Source organism: Loxodonta africana, chromosome 9 (genome assembly GCF_030014295.1).
Source record: "Loxodonta africana isolate mLoxAfr1 chromosome 9, mLoxAfr1.hap2, whole genome shotgun sequence".
NCBI classification, from domain to species: domain Eukaryota; kingdom Metazoa; phylum Chordata; class Mammalia; order Proboscidea; family Elephantidae; genus Loxodonta; species Loxodonta africana.
The window spans coordinates 1,629,034-1,649,453 of NC_087350.1; positions in this window are offsets into that span (position 1 = coordinate 1,629,034).

Here is a 20,420-nt window from a genome sequence, read left to right on the forward strand (position 1 = left end):
GCAGAATAGAGAAAAGTGTAGAATGGTGTGGAATGAATAGAATGGAGCAGAATGGAGTCAAATAGAGATGACTAGAGTAGAAAAGAGTCGAACAGAGCAGAATAGGGCCGAATAAGGCCGAATCGAGCAGAATGGAAGCGACTGAAGCCAAAACGAGCTGAACGGAGCCTAACTGAGCTGAATCGAGCCAAATTGATCCGAATCGAGCCGATTGAAGCTTAATCACATCGAATCGCGTCAAATGCATCAAATCGAATCGAAACGTATAGATTAAAGAAGGGTAGTGGTGGGGAGGCTAGAATAGAATAGAGTAAGTATTACAGAAGAGATTAGAACGGAATAGAATAGAGTAGAAAAGAGTAGATTCGAATAGAGCCGAATAGGCCGAATAGAGATGAATAGAGCTGAATGGAGCTGAATACAGCCGAAAAGAGCCGTATAGTGCCGAAACGCACCTAATCGAGCTGAATCAAGCAGAATCGCAACGACTGTCCCCGAATAGCTTCGAATCGCACCAAATCATGTCCAACGGCGTCGAATCACATCGTTTCATGTCAAATCGGGTCGAATCGCTTCATATTGCTTTGAATTGCGTCGAATCTCATCGAATCTCGACGAATCGCGAAGTGTCACGTCAAATAACTTTGAATTGCATCGAATCTCATAGAATCCTGCTGAGTCAGGTCGAATCGCTTTGAATCTCTTCGAATCCCGTTGAATCCCTTCGGATCTCATCGAAAGCCGTCGAATCCTGCCAAATCACGTCGAATTGAATCAAATAGATTAAAGTAGGGTAGGTTTGTGTGGGGTGCAGTAGGGTAGGGTAGGGTAGGGTAGGGTAGGGTAGGGTAGGGTAGGGTAGGGTAGGGTAGGGTAGGGTAGGGTAGGGTAGGGTAGGGTAGGGTAGGGTAGGGTAGGGTAGAATAGAATAGAGTACAACAGAATAGGAGAGAACAGAACAGAAGAGAAGAGAAAGAATACAACCGAATAGAGAAGAGTAGAATAGAGGCAAATAGTGCAGAACATAGCCAAATGGAGCCGAATGGAGACAAAACGAGACAAACCGCGTCAAATCGCTTTGAATCAGGTCAAATCAAATTGAATCCATTGGAATAGCTTAGGGTAGGGTAGGGTAGAATAGGGTAGAATGGTGTTTAATGGCATAGAATGGAGTTGAATGGAGTTGAATAGAGACGGATAGAAATGAATAGAGTAGAAAAGAGTCGAATAGGGCAGGGTAGGGCCAAATAGGGCCACATAAGGCCTAGTCGAGCACGATCCAGCAGAATCGACACGTTCGAGCCAAATCGAGCCGAATGGAGCGAAATGGAGCCAAATCGAGCCGAATAGAGCCGATTCGAGCCGAATCGAGCTGATTCAAGCCTAATCGCGTCCAATGGCGTGGAAATGCGTCCAATCGAATCGAATCAAATGGATTAGAGAAGGGGAGGGGAGGGGAGGGGCGGGGAGGGTAGAATAGAATAGAACACTACAGAATAGAAAGAAGAGAATATAGTAGAGTAGAGTAGAACAGAGAAGAGTAAAGTAGAGAAGAGTAGAGTAGAATTGAGTTGAATAGAGTCAAATAGTGCAGGATATAGCTGAATAGAGCCAATTCTAGCTGAATTGAGCCAAATGGAAAGAAAACGAGACGAATCGCGTCGAATTGCTTCGAATCGCGTCCAATCGAATCGATTAGAATAGATTAGAGTAGGGTAGGGTAGAACAGAATAGCGTAGAAGAGTGTAGAATGGAGTCGAATAGAGACAAATAGAGTAGAAAAGAGTCGACTCGAGCTGAATATGGCCGAATAAGGGTGAACTGAGCCGAATCGAGTCAAAACGGGCAGAATCAAGCTGAATCGAAGCGATTTGAGCCAAATTGAGCTGATGGGGCTGAATTGAGAAATTCAAGCATAATCGTGTCCAATCGCATGGAACCATTTTGAATCGAATCAAATTGAATAGATTAGAGTAGAAGAGGTTAGGGTAGTTTAAGATAGGGTAGACTAGGATAGATGATGGGAGACTACAGTAGAGTAGACAAGAGAAAGCTAGAGTAGTAGCCTAGAGTAGTAAGCTGGACTAGTCAGCTAGACTAGTGGCATAGTTCAGTAGCCTAGACAACTGGCCTTCAAGAGTATCCTTGCCTTGAAAAGTACCCTGAATTAGTACCCCGAACTAGTACCCCTGCCCTAACTAGTAGCCTTAACTACAACCCTTGCCTGAACTAGTACCCTTCCCTTAACTAGTAGCCTTAAGGAGTAGCTTGGCTGTAACTAGTAGTATTCACTATTACCCTTCCCTTAACCAGTACCCTCAACACCACCCATACCTTAACTAGTACCCTGACCTAGTACCCCGGCCTTTACGAGTACCCTTAACTAATACCCTTACCTTAACTAGTACCCTTAACTAGTTCCCTGGCCTTAACTAGTAGCCTGAACTAGTACCCTTGCCTTCAGTACCCTTGCCCTAACTAGTACCCTTAATTAGTACCTCATTGAGTACCCCAAAGAGTAGGGTAGAGTATGGTGGGGTAGCATAGGGTAGGGTAGCACATGGCAGAACAGAGAAAATAGAAGAGAACAGCATAGGTCAGGGTAGGTGAGCTTAGTGTAGGCTATGGGAGAGTAGCATAAGATGGAATGGAGAAAATAGAAAATGAGAGTAGAATACAACATAATAGAAAAGAACAGAATAGATTCGGATAGGGTAGGATGGGGTAGGGTTCCGTAGAATAGAATAGTGTAGAATGGAGTAGAATGGTGTGGAATGGAGTCAAACAGAGATGAATAGAGTAGAAAAGAGTTGAAGAGAGGTGAAGAGCGCCGAATAGGGCCAAATCGAGCCGAATGAAGCGGAATCAAGCCAAATGGAATCGAATTAAATTGAATAGATTAGAGTAGTGTAGGTTAGGCTGGGATTTGGTACGGTAGGGCACAGTGGAATAGAATAGAAGAGAGTAGAAGAGAAGAGAATACAAAGAGTAGAATGGAGTAGAGTTGAGTAGAGTAGAATAGTCAGAGTCGAGTAGAGCAGAATAGAGATCCAATTCAATTTGAGCCGAATCCAATTCCAGCCGAATCGAGTCGAATGGAGAGGAAAGGAGACAAATCGGGATGAATCGAATGGATTAGAATAGATTAGAGTAGGTAGGGTAGGGTAGAACAGAATACAACAGTGTAGAATGGAGTAAAACGGAGTAGAATGGTGTGGAATGGAGTCGAATGGAGCCAAAAGGAGACGAATAAAGTAGAAAAGAGTTGAATAGAGCTGAACGGGGCTGAAGAAGGTTGAGTCGAGCCTAATTATGCTGAATCGACCTGAATTGACCCGATGCAGGCTGAAGAGAGCCAAATCGAGCCGATTCAAGCCTAATCACGTGGAATCACATCGAAATGCATTGAATCGAATCAAATAGATTAGAGGAGGGTAGGGTAGGAGAGGTTAGAATAGAACAGAACACAATAGAAAGAATAGAATAGAATTAAGTAGAGTAGAGTACAGTAGAAGAGAGTAAAGTAGAGCTGAATAGAGCGGAACAGAGCCGAACAGAGCTGAATACAGCCGAATCGACCAAATTCGAGGTGAATCGAGGCGACTCATGTCGAATCGCGTTGAAAAGTGTCGAATCGCGTTGAAATGTGTTGAATCCAATCAAATAGATTAGTGTAGGGCAGGTAAGGTTAGGGTAGGGTAGGGTAGAATAGAATAGAGTAGAATAGAAGACAATTGAAAGAATAGAGTAGACTAGAGTCAAATAGAGTCGAGTACTGCTGCAAAGAGCTGAATAGAGTGGAAAAGAGCCGAGTGGAAACGAATCGAGTCTAATGGAGCGGAAAGGAGCTGAATCGAGCCGATACGACCTGAATCAGGTCGAATCGCGTTCAAGTGTGCCGAATAGAATCGAACAGATTACAGTAGGGTAAATTAGGGTAGGGTAGGGTAGAATAGAATGTGGTAGAACAGAACAGAAAGAATAGAATAGGGTCGAGTAGAATAGACTGTAGAAGAGTAGAGTAGAACAGAGTCGACTCTTGCTGAATAGAGCCGAATAGAGCCAAAAAGAGCCGAATCGATAGAAATCAGGACGAATCGCGCCGAATCCCATGGAATGGTGCCGTATCGCGTTGAATCCCATCGAATTGCATTTGAATCCCATCGATTCAAGTCAAATCAAATCTAATCAATTAGGTAGAGTAGGGTAGAGTACAATACAGTAGAATACAGAAGAATAGAGTAGGATGGAGTAGAATGGTGTAGCAGGGAGTTGAATGGAGTCAAATGGAGTCGAAAGGAGTCGAAAAGAGATAATAGAGTTGAGTAGAGTCTGAAAGAGCCGAATAGAGCTGAATAGAGTGTATTAGAACCGACTAGAGCCTAATGGAGCTGATTTGAGCCGAATCGCATCGAAATGCATGGAGTCGAATCCAGTAGAATAGATTAGAGTAGGGTAGGATGCAATAGAATAGAGTAGATTAGAATTGAACACAGTAGAAGAGAATAGAAAGAATACAATAGAACAGAGTAAAAAAGAGTAGAGCAGAACAGAATAGTGTAGAGTAGAGTAGAACAGAGTCTAATAGAGTCAAATCGAGCCAAATGGAGATGAAACGAGACAAATCGTATCGAATCCCATCGAATCAATTAGAGTAAATCAGAGTAGGGTAGAGTAGAATAGAATAGTGTAGAATGGAGTAGAATGGTGTGCCATGGAGTCGAATAGAGTAGAAAAGAGCTCAAGAGAGCCAAGTAGAGCTGAAGCAGACCGAATCAAGCTGAATTGTGCCAAATCGAGCCGAATCGACACTATTCAAGCCCAATGGAGCCCAATGGACACGAATTCAACTGATTTGACCTGAATCGCGTCAAAATTCATCAAATCGAATTGAATAGATTAGAGCAGGGGAGGTTCGGGTGTGGTAGGATAGAAAAGAGTAGAGTAGAGTAGAGTGGAATAGAACAGAACGATACAGAAAGAATACAGAAAAGAGTAGACTAGAGTAGAGGGCAATAGAGTAGAGTAGAATAGAGTCGGACAGAGCCAAATCGAGCCGAATCGCGTCAAAATGGGTGGACTCGAATCCAATCGAATGGATTAGAATAGATTAGAGTTGGGAAGCATAGGGTAGGGTAGAATAGAGTCGAATAGAACAGAAAAGAATAGAAACAATACAATAGAATAGAGTAGAGAAGAGTAGACGAGAGTACAATAGAGTAGACTAGAGTATAACAGAGTAGAGTCAAATAGAGCCAAACGGAGATGAAATGAGAGGAATCGCGTCGAATCGATTACCGCAAATTAGAGTAGGGTAGAGCAGAATAGAGAAAAGTGTAGAATGGTGTGGAATGAATAGAATGGAGCAGAATGGAGTCAAATAGAGATGACTAGAGTAGAAAAGAGTCGAACAGAGCAGAATAGGGCCGAATAAGGCCGAATCGAGCAGAATGGAAGCGACTGAAGCCAAAACGAGCTGAACGGAGCCTAACTGAGCTGAATCGAGCCAAATTGATCCGAATCGAGCCGATTGAAGCTTAATCACATCGAATCGCGTCAAATGCATCAAATCGAATCGAAACGTATAGATTAAAGAAGGGTAGTGGTGGGGAGGCTAGAATAGAATAGAGTAAGTATTACAGAAGAGATTAGAACGGAATAGAATAGAGTAGAAAAGAGTAGATTCGAATAGAGCCGAATAGGCCGAATAGAGATGAATAGAGCTGAATGGAGCTGAATACAGCCGAAAAGAGCCGTATAGTGCCGAAACGCACCTAATCGAGCTGAATCAAGCAGAATCGCAACGACTGTCCCCGAATAGCTTCGAATCGCACCAAATCATGTCCAGCGGCGTCGAATCACATCGTTTCATGTCAAATCGGGTCGAATCGCTTCATATTGCTTTGAATTGCGTCGAATCTCATCGAATCTCGACGAATCGCGAAGTGTCACGTCAAATAACTTTGAATTGCATCGAATCTCATAGAATCCTGCTGAGTCAGGTCGAATCGCTTTGAATCTCTTCGAATCCCGTTGAATCCCTTCGGATCTCATCGAAAGCCGTCGAATCCCGCCAAATCACGTCGAATTGAATCAAATAGATTAAAGTAGGGTAGGTTTGTGTGGGGTGCAGTAGGGTAGGGTAGGGTAGGGTAGGGTAGGGTAGGGTAGGGTAGGGTAGGGTAGGGTAGGGTAGGGTAGGGTAGGGTAGGGTAGGGTAGGGTAGGGTAGGGTAGAATAGAATAGAGTACAACAGAATAGGAGAGAACAGAACAGAAGAGAAGAGAAAGAATACAACCGAATAGAGAAGAGTAGAATAGAGGCAAATAGTGCAGAACATAGCCAAATGGAGCCGAATGGAGACAAAACGAGACAAACCGCGTCAAATCGCTTTGAATCAGGTCAAATCAAATTGAATCCATTGGAATAGCTTAGGGTAGGGTAGGGTAGAATAGGGTAGAATGGTGTTTAATGGCATAGAATGGAGTTGAATGGAGTTGAATAGAGACGGATAGAAATGAATAGAGTAGAAAAGAGTCGAATAGGGCAGGGTAGGGCCAAATAGGGCCACATAAGGCCTAGTCGAGCACGATCCAGCAGAATCGACACGTTCGAGCCAAATCGAGCCGAATGGAGCGAAATGGAGCCAAATCGAGCCGAATAGAGCCGATTCGAGCCGAATCGAGCTGATTCAAGCCTAATCGCGTCCAATGGCGTGGAAATGCGTCCAATCGAATCGAATCAAATGGATTAGAGAAGGGGAGGGGAGGGGAGGGGCGGGGAGGGTAGAATAGAATAGAACACTACAGAATAGAAAGAAGAGAATATAGTAGAGTAGAGTAGAACAGAGAAGAGTAAAGTAGAGAAGAGTAGAGTAGAATTGAGTTGAATAGAGTCAAATAGTGCAGGATATAGCTGAATAGAGCCAATTCTAGCCGAATTGAGCCAAATGGAAAGAAAACGAGACGAATCGCGTCGAATTGCTTCGAATCGCGTCCAATCGAATTGATTAGAATAGATTAGAGTAGGGTAGGGTAGAACAGAATAGCGTAGAAGAGTGTAGAATGGAGTCGAATAGAGACAAATAGAGTAGAAAAGAGTCGACTCGAGCTGAATATGGCCGAATAAGGGTGAACTGAGCCGAATCGAGTCAAAACGGGCAGAATCAAGCTGAATCGAAGCGATTTGAGCCAAATTGAGCTGATGGGGCTGAATTGAGAAATTCAAGCATAATCGTGTCCAATCGCATGGAACCATTTTGAATCGAATCAAATTGAATAGATTAGAGTAGAAGAGGTTAGGGTAGTTTAAGATAGGGTAGACTAGGATAGATGATGGGAGACTACAGTAGAGTAGACAAGAGAAAGCTAGAGTAGTAGCCTAGAGTAGTAAGCTGGACTAGTCAGCTAGACTAGTGGCATAGTTCAGTAGCCTAGACAACTGGCCTTCAAGAGTATCCTTGCCTTGAAAAGTACCCTGAATTAGTACCCCGAACTAGTACCCCTGCCCTAACTAGTAGCCTTAACTACAACCCTTGCCTGAACTAGTACCCTTCCCTTAACTAGTAGCCTTAAGGAGTAGCTTGGCTGTAACTAGTAGTATTCACTATTACCCTTCCCTTAACCAGTACCCTCAACACCACCCATACCTTAACTAGTACCCTGACCTAGTACCCCGGCCTTTACGAGTACCCTTAACTAATACCCTTACCTTAACTAGTACCCTTAACTAGTTCCCTGGCCTTAACTAGTAGCCTGAACTAGTACCCTTGCCTTCAGTACCCTTGCCCTAACTAGTACCCTTAATTAGTACCTCATTGAGTACCCCAAAGAGTAGGGTAGAGTATGGTGGGGTAGCATAGGGTAGGGTAGCACATGGCAGAACAGAGAAAATAGAAGAGAACAGCATAGGTCAGGGTAGGTGAGCTTAGTGTAGGCTATGGGAGAGTAGCATAAGATGGAATGGAGAAAATAGAAAATGAGAGTAGAATACAACATAATAGAAAAGAACAGAATAGATTCGGATAGGGTAGGATGGGGTAGGGTTCCGTAGAATAGAATAGTGTAGAATGGAGTAGAATGGTGTGGAATGGAGTCAAACAGAGATGAATAGAGTAGAAAAGAGTTGAAGAGAGGTGAAGAGCGCCGAATAGGGCCAAATCGAGCCGAATGAAGCGGAATCAAGCCAAATGGAATCGAATTAAATTGAATAGATTAGAGTAGTGTAGGTTAGGCTGGGATTTGGTACGGTAGGGCACAGTGGAATAGAATAGAAGAGAGTAGAAGAGAAGAGAATACAAAGAGTAGAATGGAGTAGAGTTGAGTAGAGTAGAATAGTCAGAGTCGAGTAGAGCAGAATAGAGATCCAATTCAATTTGAGCCGAATCCAATTCCAGCCGAATCGAGTCGAATGGAGAGGAAAGGAGACAAATCGGGATGAATCGAATGGATTAGAATAGATTAGAGTAGGTAGGGTAGGGTAGAACAGAATACAACAGTGTAGAATGGAGTAAAACGGAGTAGAATGGTGTGGAATGGAGTCGAATGGAGCCAAAAGGAGACGAATAAAGTAGAAAAGAGTTGAATAGAGCTGAACGGGGCTGAAGAAGGTTGAGTCGAGCCTAATTATGCTGAATCGACCTGAATTGACCCGATGCAGGCTGAAGAGAGCCAAATCGAGCCGATTCAAGCCTAATCACGTGGAATCACATCGAAATGCATTGAATCGAATCAAATAGATTAGAGGAGGGTAGGGTAGGAGAGGTTAGAATAGAACAGAACACAATAGAAAGAATAGAATAGAATTAAGTAGAGTAGAGTACAGTAGAAGAGAGTAAAGTAGAGCTGAATAGAGCGGAACAGAGCCGAACAGAGCTGAATACAGCCGAATCGACCAAATTCGAGGTGAATCGAGGCGACTCATGTCGAATCGCGTTGAAAAGTGTCGAATCGCGTTGAAATGTGTTGAATCCAATCAAATAGATTAGTGTAGGGCAGGTAAGGTTAGGGTAGGGTAGGGTAGAATAGAATAGAGTAGAATAGAAGACAATTGAAAGAATAGAGTAGACTAGAGTCAAATAGAGTCGAATACTGCTGCAAAGAGCTGAATAGAGTGGAAAAGAGCCGAGTGGAAACGAATCGAGTCTAATGGAGCGGAAAGGAGCTGAATCGAGCCGATACGACCTGAATCAGGTCGAATCGCGTTCAAGTGTGCCGAATAGAATCGAACAGATTACAGTAGGGTAAATTAGGGTAGGGTAGGGTAGAATAGAATGTGGTAGAACAGAACAGAAAGAATAGAATAGGGTCGAGTAGAATAGACTGTAGAAGAGTAGAGTAGAACAGAGTCGACTCTTGCTGAATAGAGCCGAATAGAGCCAAAAAGAGCCGAATCGATAGAAATCAGGACGAATCGCGCCGAATCCCATGGAATGGTGCCGTATCGCGTTGAATCCCATCGAATTGCATTTGAATCCCATCGATTCAAGTCAAATCAAATCTAATCAATTAGGTAGAGTAGGGTAGAGTACAATACAGTAGAATACAGAAGAATAGAGTAGGATGGAGTAGAATGGTGTAGCAGGGAGTTGAATGGAGTCAAATGGAGTCGAAAGGAGTCGAAAAGAGATAATAGAGTTGAGTAGAGTCTGAAAGAGCCGAATAGAGCTGAATAGAGTGTATTAGAACCGACTAGAGCCTAATGGAGCTGATTTGAGCCGAATCGCATCGAAATGCATGGAGTCGAATCCAGTAGAATAGATTAGAGTAGGGTAGGATGCAATAGAATAGAGTAGATTAGAATTGAACACAGTAGAAGAGAATAGAAAGAATACAATAGAACAGAGTAAAAAAGAGTAGAGCAGAACAGAATAGTGTAGAGTAGAGTAGAACAGAGTCTAATAGAGTCAAATCGAGCCAAATGGAGATGAAACGAGACAAATCGTATCGAATCCCATCGAATCAATTAGAGTAAATCAGAGTAGGGTAGAGTAGAATAGAATAGTGTAGAATGGAGTAGAATGGTGTGCCATGGAGTCGAATAGAGTAGAAAAGAGCTCAAGAGAGCCAAGTAGAGCTGAAGCAGACCGAATCAAGCTGAATTGTGCCAAATCGAGCCGAATCGACACTATTCAAGCCCAATGGAGCCCAATGGACACGAATTCAACTGATTTGACCTGAATCGCGTCAAAATTCATCAAATCGAATTGAATAGATTAGAGCAGGGGAGGTTCGGGTGTGGTAGGATAGAAAAGAGTAGAGTAGAGTAGAGTGGAATAGAACAGAACGATACAGAAAGAATACAGAAAAGAGTAGACTAGAGTAGAGGGCAATAGAGTAGAGTAGAATAGAGTCGGACAGAGCCAAATCGAGCCGAATCGCGTCAAAATGGGTGGACTCGAATCCAATCGAATGGATTAGAATAGATTAGAGTTGGGAAGCATAGGGTAGGGTAGAATAGAGTCGAATAGAACAGAAAAGAATAGAAACAATACAATAGAATAGAGTAGAGAAGAGTAGACGAGAGTACAATAGAGTAGACTAGAGTATAACAGAGTAGAGTCAAATAGAGCCAAACGGAGATGAAATGAGAGGAATCGCGTCGAATCGATTACCGCAAATTAGAGTAGGGTAGAGCAGAATAGAGAAAAGTGTAGAATGGTGTGGAATGAATAGAATGGAGCAGAATGGAGTCAAATAGAGATGACTAGAGTAGAAAAGAGTCGAACAGAGCAGAATAGGGCCGAATAAGGCCGAATCGAGCAGAATGGAAGCGACTGAAGCCAAAACGAGCTGAACGGAGCCTAACTGAGCTGAATCGAGCCAAATTGATCCGAATCGAGCCGATTGAAGCTTAATCACATCGAATCGCGTCAAATGCATCAAATCGAATCGAAACGTATAGATTAAAGAAGGGTAGTGGTGGGGAGGCTAGAATAGAATAGAGTAAGTATTACAGAAGAGATTAGAACGGAATAGAATAGAGTAGAAAAGAGTAGATTCGAATAGAGCCGAATAGGCCGAATAGAGATGAATAGAGCTGAATGGAGCTGAATACAGCCGAAAAGAGCCGTATAGTGCCGAAACGCACCTAATCGAGCTGAATCAAGCAGAATCGCAACGACTGTCCCCGAATAGCTTCGAATCGCACCAAATCATGTCCAGCGGCGTCGAATCACATCGTTTCATGTCAAATCGGGTCGAATCGCTTCATATTGCTTTGAATTGCGTCGAATCTCATCGAATCTCGACGAATCGCGAAGTGTCACGTCAAATAACTTTGAATTGCATCGAATCTCATAGAATCCTGCTGAGTCAGGTCGAATCGCTTTGAATCTCTTCGAATCCCGTTGAATCCCTTCGGATCTCATCGAAAGCCGTCGAATCCCGCCAAATCACGTCGAATTGAATCAAATAGATTAAAGTAGGGTAGGTTTGTGTGGGGTGCAGTAGGGTAGGGTAGGGTAGGGTAGGGTAGGGTAGGGTAGGGTAGGGTAGGGTAGGGTAGGGTAGGGTAGGGTAGGGTAGGGTAGGGTAGAATAGAATAGAGTACAACAGAATAGGAGAGAACAGAACAGAAGAGAAGAGAAAGAATACAACCGAATAGAGAAGAGTAGAATAGAGGCAAATAGTGCAGAACATAGCCAAATGGAGCCGAATGGAGACAAAACGAGACAAACCGCGTCAAATCGCTTTGAATCAGGTCAAATCAAATTGAATCCATTGGAATAGCTTAGGGTAGGGTAGGGTAGAATAGGGTAGAATGGTGTTTAATGGCATAGAATGGAGTTGAATAGAGACGGATAGAAATGAATAGAGTAGAAAAGAGTCGAATAGGGCAGGGTAGGGCCAAATAGGGCCACATAAGGCCTAGTCGAGCACGATCCAGCAGAATCGACACGTTCGAGCCAAATCGAGCCGAATGGAGCGAAATGGAGCCAAATCGAGCCGAATAGAGCCGATTCGAGCCGAATCGAGCTGATTCAAGCCTAATCGCGTCCAATGGCGTGGAAATGCGTCCAATCGAATCGAATCAAATGGATTAGAGAAGGGGAGGGGAGGGGAGGGGCGGGGAGGGTAGAATAGAATAGAACACTACAGAATAGAAAGAAGAGAATATAGTAGAGTAGAGTAGAACAGAGAAGAGTAAAGTAGAGAAGAGTAGAGTAGAATTGAGTTGAATAGAGTCAAATAGTGCAGGATATAGCTGAATAGAGCCAATTCTAGCCGAATTGAGCCAAATGGAAAGAAAACGAGACGAATCGCGTCGAATTGCTTCGAATCGCGTCCAATCGAATCGATTAGAATAGATTAGAGTAGGGTAGGGTAGAACAGAATAGCGTAGAAGAGTGTAGAATGGAGTCGAATAGAGACAAATAGAGTAGAAAAGAGTCGACTCGAGCTGAATATGGCCGAATAAGGGTGAACTGAGCCGAATCGAGTCAAAACGGGCAGAATCAAGCTGAATCGAAGCGATTTGAGCCAAATTGAGCTGATGGGGCTGAATTGAGAAATTCAAGCATAATCGTGTCCAATCGCATGGAACCATTTTGAATCGAATCAAATTGAATAGATTAGAGTAGAAGAGGTTAGGGTAGTTTAAGATAGGGTAGACTAGGATAGATGATGGGAGACTACAGTAGAGTAGACAAGAGAAAGCTAGAGTAGTAGCCTAGAGTAGTAAGCTGGACTAGTCAGCTAGACTAGTGGCATAGTTCAGTAGCCTAGACAACTGGCCTTCAAGAGTATCCTTGCCTTGAAAAGTACCCTGAATTAGTACCCCGAACTAGTACCCCTGCCCTAACTAGTAGCCTTAACTACAACCCTTGCCTGAACTAGTACCCTTCCCTTAACTAGTAGCCTTAAGGAGTAGCTTGGCTGTAACTAGTAGTATTCACTATTACCCTTCCCTTAACCAGTACCCTCAACACCACCCATACCTTAACTAGTACCCTGACCTAGTACCCCGGCCTTTACGAGTACCCTTAACTAATACCCTTACCTTAACTAGTACCCTTAACTAGTTCCCTGGCCTTAACTAGTAGCCTGAACTAGTACCCTTGCCTTCAGTACCCTTGCCCTAACTAGTACCCTTAATTAGTACCTCATTGAGTACCCCAAAGAGTAGGGTAGAGTATGGTGGGGTAGCATAGGGTAGGGTAGCACATGGCAGAACAGAGAAAATAGAAGAGAACAGCATAGGTCAGGGTAGGTGAGCTTAGTGTAGGCTATGGGAGAGTAGCATAAGATGGAATGGAGAAAATAGAAAATGAGAGTAGAATACAACATAATAGAAAAGAACAGAATAGATTCGGATAGGGTAGGATGGGGTAGGGTTCCGTAGAATAGAATAGTGTAGAATGGAGTAGAATGGTGTGGAATGGAGTCAAACAGAGATGAATAGAGTAGAAAAGAGTTGAAGAGAGGTGAAGAGCGCCGAATAGGGCCAAATCGAGCCGAATGAAGCGGAATCAAGCCAAATGGAATCGAATTAAATTGAATAGATTAGAGTAGTGTAGGTTAGGCTGGGATTTGGTACGGTAGGGCACAGTGGAATAGAATAGAAGAGAGTAGAAGAGAAGAGAATACAAAGAGTAGAATGGAGTAGAGTTGAGTAGAGTAGAATAGTCAGAGTCGAGTAGAGCAGAATAGAGATCCAATTCAATTTGAGCCGAATCCAATTCCAGCTGAATCGAGTCGAATGGAGAGGAAAGGAGACAAATCGGGATGAATCGAATGGATTAGAATAGATTAGAGTAGGTAGGGTAGGGTAGAACAGAATACAACAGTGTAGAATGGAGTAAAACGGAGTAGAATGGTGTGGAATGGAGTCGAATGGAGCCAAAAGGAGACGAATAAAGTAGAAAAGAGTTGAATAGAGCTGAACGGGGCTGAAGAAGGTTGAGTCGAGCCTAATTATGCTGAATCGACCTGAATTGACCCGATGCAGGCTGAAGAGAGCCAAATCGAGCCGATTCAAGCCTAATCACGTGGAATCACATCGAAATGCATTGAATCGAATCAAATAGATTAGAGGAGGGTAGGGTAGGAGAGGTTAGAATAGAACAGAACACAATAGAAAGAATAGAATAGAATTAAGTAGAGTAGAGTACAGTAGAAGAGAGTAAAGTAGAGCTGAATAGAGTGGAACAGAGCCGAACAGAGCTGAATACAGCCGAATCGACCAAATTCGAGGTGAATCGAGGCGACTCATGTCGAATCGCGTTGAAAAGTGTCGAATCGCGTTGAAATGTGTTGAATCCAATCAAATAGATTAGTGTAGGGCAGGTAAGGTTAGGGTAGGGTAGGGTAGAATAGAATAGAGTGGAATAGAAGACAATTGAAAGAATAGAGTAGACTAGAGTCAAATAGAGTCGAATACTGCTGCAAAGAGCTGAATAGAGTGGAAAAGAGCCGAGTGGAAACGAATCGAGTCTAATGGAGCGGAAAGGAGCTGAATCGAGCCGATACGACCTGAATCAGGTCGAATCGCGTTCAAGTGTGCCGAATAGAATCGAACAGATTACAGTAGGGTAAATTAGGGTAGGGTAGGGTAGAATAGAATGTGGTAGAACAGAACAGAAAGAATAGAATAGGGTCGAGTAGAATAGACTGTAGAAGAGTAGAGTAGAACAGAGTCGACTCTTGCTGAATAGAGCCGAATAGAGCCAAAAAGAGCCGAATCGATAGAAATCAGGACGAATCGCGCCGAATCCCATGGAATGGTGCCGTATCGCGTTGAATCCCATCGAATTGCATTTGAATCCCATCGATTCAAGTCAAATCAAATCTAATCAATTAGGTAGAGTAGGGTAGAGTACAATACAGTAGAATACAGAAGAATAGAGTAGGATGGAGTAGAATGGTGTAGCAGGGAGTTGAATGGAGTCAAATGGAGTCGAAAGGAGTCGAAAAGAGATAATAGAGTTGAGTAGAGTCTGAAAGAGCCGAATAGAGCTGAATAGAGTGTATTAGAACCGACTAGAGCCTAATGGAGCTGATTTGAGCCGAATCGCATCGAAATGCATGGAGTCGAATCCAGTAGAATAGATTAGAGTAGGGTAGGATGCAATAGAATAGAGTAGATTAGAATTGAACACAGTAGAAGAGAATAGAAAGAATACAATAGAACAGAGTAAAAAAGAGTAGAGCAGAACAGAATAGTGTAGAGTAGAGTAGAACAGAGTCTAATAGAGTCAAATCGAGCCAAATGGAGATGAAACGAGACAAATCGTATCGAATCCCATCGAATCAATTAGAGTAAATCAGAGTAGGGTAGAGTAGAATAGAATAGTGTAGAATGGAGTAGAATGGTGTGCCATGGAGTCGAATAGAGTAGAAAAGAGCTCAAGAGAGCCAAGTAGAGCTGAAGCAGACCGAATCAAGCTGAATTGTGCCAAATCGAGCCGAATCGACACTATTCAAGCCCAATGGAGCCCAATGGACACGAATTCAACTGATTTGACCTGAATCGCGTCAAAATTCATCAAATCGAATTGAATAGATTAGAGCAGGGGAGGTTCGGGTGTGGTAGGATAGAAAAGAGTAGAGTAGAGTAGAGTGGAATAGAACAGAACGATACAGAAAGAATACAGAAAAGAGTAGACTAGAGTAGAGGGCAATAGAGTAGAGTAGAATAGAGTCGGACAGAGCCAAATCGAGCCGAATCGCGTCAAAATGGGTGGACTCGAATCCAATCGAATGGATTAGAATAGATTAGAGTTGGGAAGCATAGGGTAGGGTAGAATAGAGTCGAATAGAACAGAAAAGAATAGAAACAATACAATAGAATAGAGTAGAGAAGAGTAGACGAGAGTACAATAGAGTAGACTAGAGTATAACAGAGTAGAGTCAAATAGAGCCAAACGGAGATGAAATGAGAGGAATCGCGTCGAATCGATTACCGCAAATTAGAGTAGGGTAGAGCAGAATAGAGAAAAGTGTAGAATGGTGTGGAATGAATAGAATGGAGCAGAATGGAGTCAAATAGAGATGACTAGAGTAGAAAAGAGTCGAACAGAGCAGAATAGGGCCGAATAAGGCCGAATCGAGCAGAATGGAAGCGACTGAAGCCAAAACGAGCTGAACGGAGCCTAACTGAGCTGAATCGAGCCAAATTGATCCGAATCGAGCCGATTGAAGCTTAATCACATCGAATCGCGTCAAATGCATCAAATCGAATCGAAACGTATAGATTAAAGAAGGGTAGTGGTGGGGAGGCTAGAATAGAATAGAGTAAGTATTACAGAAGAGATTAGAACGGAATAGAATAGAGTAGAAAAGAGTAGATTCGAATAGAGCCGAATAGGCCGAATAGAGATGAATAGAGCTGAATGGAGCTGAATACAGCCGAAAAGAGCCGTATAGTGCCGAAACGCACCTAATCGAGCTGAATCAAGCAGAATCGCAACGACTGTCCCCGAATAGCTTCGAATCGCACCAAATCATGTCCAGCGGCGTCGAATCACATCGTTTCATGTCAAATCGGGTCGAATCGCTTCATATTGCTTTGAATTGCGTCGAATCTCATCGAATCTCGACGAATCGCGAAGTGTCACGTCAAATAACTTTGAATTGCATCGAATCTCATAGAATCCTGCTGAGTCAGGTCGAATCGCTTTGAATCTCTTCGAATCCCGTTGAATCCCTTCGGATCTCATCGAAAGCCGTCGAATCCCGCCAAATCACGTCGAATTGAATCAAATAGATTAAAGTAGGGTAGGTTTGTGTGGGGTGCAGTAGGGTAGGGTAGGGTAGGGTAGGGTAGGGTAGGGTAGGGTAGGGTAGGGTAGGGTAGGGTAGGGTAGGGTAGGGTAGGGTAGGGTAGGGTAGGGTAGAATAGAATAGAGTACAACAGAATAGGAGAGAACAGAACAGAAGAGAAGAGAAAGAATACAACCGAATAGAGAAGAGTAGAATAGAGGCAAATAGTGCAGAACATAGCCAAATGGAGCCGAATGGAGACAAAACGAGACAAACCGCGTCAAATCGCTTTGAATCAGGTCAAATCAAATTGAATCCATTGGAATAGCTTAGGGTAGGGTAGGGTAGAATAGGGTAGAATGGTGTTTAATGGCATAGAATGGAGTTGAATAGAGACGGATAGAAATGAATAGAGTAGAAAAGAGTCGAATAGGGCAGGGTAGGGCCAAATAGGGCCACATAAGGCCTAGTCGAGCACGATCCAGCAGAATCGACACGTTCGAGCCAAATCGAGCCGAATGGAGCGAAATGGAGCCAAATCGAGCCGAATAGAGCCGATTCGAGCCGAATCGAGCTGATTCAAGCCTAATCGCGTCCAATGGCGTGGAAATGCGTCCAATCGAATCGAATCAAATGGATTAGAGAAGGGGAGGGGAGGGGAGGGGCGGGGAGGGTAGAATAGAATAGAACACTACAGAATAGAAAGAAGAGAATATAGTAGAGTAGAGTAGAACAGAGAAGAGTAAAGTAGAGAAGAGTAGAGTAGAATTGAGTTGAATAGAGTCAAATAGTGCAGGATATAGCTGAATAGAGCCAATTCTAGCCGAATTGAGCCAAATGGAAAGAAAACGAGACGAATCGCGTCGAATTGCTTCGAATCGCGTCCAATCGAATCGATTAGAATAGATTAGAGTAGGGTAGGGTAGAACAGAATAGCGTAGAAGAGTGTAGAATGGAGTCGAATAGAGACAAATAGAGTAGAAAAGAGTCGACTCGAGCTGAATATGGCCGAATAAGGGTGAACTGAGCCGAATCGAGTCAAAACGGGCAGAATCAAGCTGAATCGAAGCGATTTGAGCCAAATTGAGCTGATGGGGCTGAATTGAGAAATTCAAGCATAATCGTGTCCAATCGCATGGAACCATTTTGAATCGAATCAAATTGAATAGATTAGAGTAGAAGAGGTTAGGGTAGTTTAAGATAGGGTAGACTAGGATAGATGATGGGAGACTACAGTAGAGTAGACAAGAGAAAGCTAGAGTAGTAGCCTAGAGTAGTAAGCTGGACTAGTCAGCTAGACTAGTGGCATAGTTCAGTAGCCTAGACAACTGGCCTTCAAGAGTATCCTTGCCTTGAAAAGTACCCTGAATTAGTACCCCGAACTAGTACCCCTGCCCTAACTAGTAGCCTTAACTACAACCCTTGCCTGAACTAGTACCCTTCCCTTAACTAGTAGCCTTAAGGAGTAGCTTGGCTGTAACTAGTAGTATTCACTATTACCCTTCCCTTAACCAGTACCCTCAACACCACCCATACCTTAACTAGTACCCTGACCTAGTACCCCGGCCTTTACGAGTACCCTTAACTAATACCCTTACCTTAACTAGTACCCTTAACTAGTTCCCTGGCCTTAACTAGTAGCCTGAACTAGTACCCTTGCCTTCAGTACCCTTGCCCTAACTAGTACCCTTAATTAGTACCTCATTGAGTACCCCAAAGAGTAGGGTAGAGTATGGTGGGGTAGCATAGGGTAGGGTAGCACATGGCAGAACAGAGAAAATAGAAGAGAACAGCATAGGTCAGGGTAGGTGAGCTTAGTGTAGGCTATGGGAGAGTAGCATAAGATGGAATGGAGAAAATAGAAAATGAGAGTAGAATACAACATAATAGAAAAGAACAGAATAGATTCGGATAGGGTAGGATGGGGTAGGGTTCCGTAGAATAGAATAGTGTAGAATGGAGTAGAATGGTGTGGAATGGAGTCAAACAGAGATGAATAGAGTAGAAAAGAGTTGAAGAGAGGTGAAGAGCGCCGAATAGGGCCAAATCGAGCCGAATGAAGCGGAATCAAGCCAAATGGAATCGAATTAAATTGAATAGATTAGAGTAGTGTAGGTTAGGCTGGGATTTGGTACGGTAGGGCACAGTGGAATAGAATAGAAGAGAGTAGAAGAGAAGAGAATACAAAGAGTAGAATGGAGTAGAGTTGAGTAGAGTAGAATAGTCAGAGTCGAGTAGAGCAGAATAGAGATCCAATTCAATTTGAGCCGAATCCAATTCCAGCTGAATCGAGTCGAATGGAGAGGAAAGGAGACAAATCGGGATGAATCGAATGGATTAGAATAGATTAGAGTAGGTAGGGTAGGGTAGAACAGAATACAACAGTGTAGAATGGAGTAAAACGGAGTAGAATGGTGTGGAATGGAGTCGAATGGAGCCAAAAGGAGACGAATAAAGTAGAAAAGAGTTGAATAGAGCTGAACGGGGCTGAAGAAGGTTGAGTCGAGCCTAATTATGCTGAATCGACCTGAATTGACCCGATGCAGGCTGAAGAGAGCCAAATCGAGCCGATTCAAGCCTAATCACGTGGAATCACATCGAAATGCATTGAATCGAATCAAATAGATTAGAGGAGGGTAGGGTAGGAGAGGTTAGAATAGAACAGAACACAATAGAAAGAATAGAATAGAATTAAGTAGAGTAGAGTACAGTAGAAGAGAGTAAAGTAGAGCTGAATAGAGTGGAACAGAGCCGAACAGAGCTGAATACAGCCGAATCGACCAAATTCGAGGTGAATCGAGGCGACTCATGTCGAATCGCGTTGAAAAGTGTCGAATCGCGTTGAAATGTGTTGAATCCAATCAAATAGATTAGTGTAGGGCAGGTAAGGTTAGGGTAGGGTAGGGTAGAATAGAATAGAGTGGAATAGAAGACAATTGAAAGAATAGAGTAGACTAGAGTCAAATAGAGTCGAATACTGCTGCAAAGAGCTGAATAGAGTGGAAAAGAGCCGAGTGGAAACGAATCGAGTCTAATGGAGCGGAAAGGAGCTGAATCGAGCCGATACGACCTGAATCAGGTCGAATCGCGTTCAAGTGTGCCGAATAGAATCGAACAGATTACAGTAGGGTAAATTAGGGTAGGGTAGGGTAGAATAGAATGTGGTAGAACAGAACAGAAAGAATAGAATAGGGTCGAGTAGAATAGACTGTAGAAGAGTAGAGTAGAACAGAGTCGACTCTTGCTGAATAGAGCCGAATAGAGCCAAAAAGAGCCGAATCGATAGAAATCAGGACGAATCGCGCCGAATCCCATGGAATGGTGCCGTATCGCGTTGAATCCCATCGAATTGCATTTGAATCCCATCGATTCAAGTCAAATCAAATCTAATCAATTAGGTAGAGTAGGGTAGAGTACAATACAGTAGAATACAGAAGAATAGAGTAGGATGGAGTAGAATGGTGTAGCAGGGAGTTGAATGGAGTCAAATGGAGTCGAAAGGAGTCGAAAAGAGATAATAGAGTTGAGTAGAGTCTGAAAGAGCCGAATAGAGCTGAATAGAGTGTATTAGAACCGACTAGAGCCTAATGGAGCTGATTTGAGCCGAATCGCATCGAAATGCATGGAGTCGAATCCAGTAGAATAGATTAGAGTAGGGTAGGATGCAATAGAATAGAGTAGATTAGAATTGAACACAGTAGAAGAGAATAGAAAGAATAC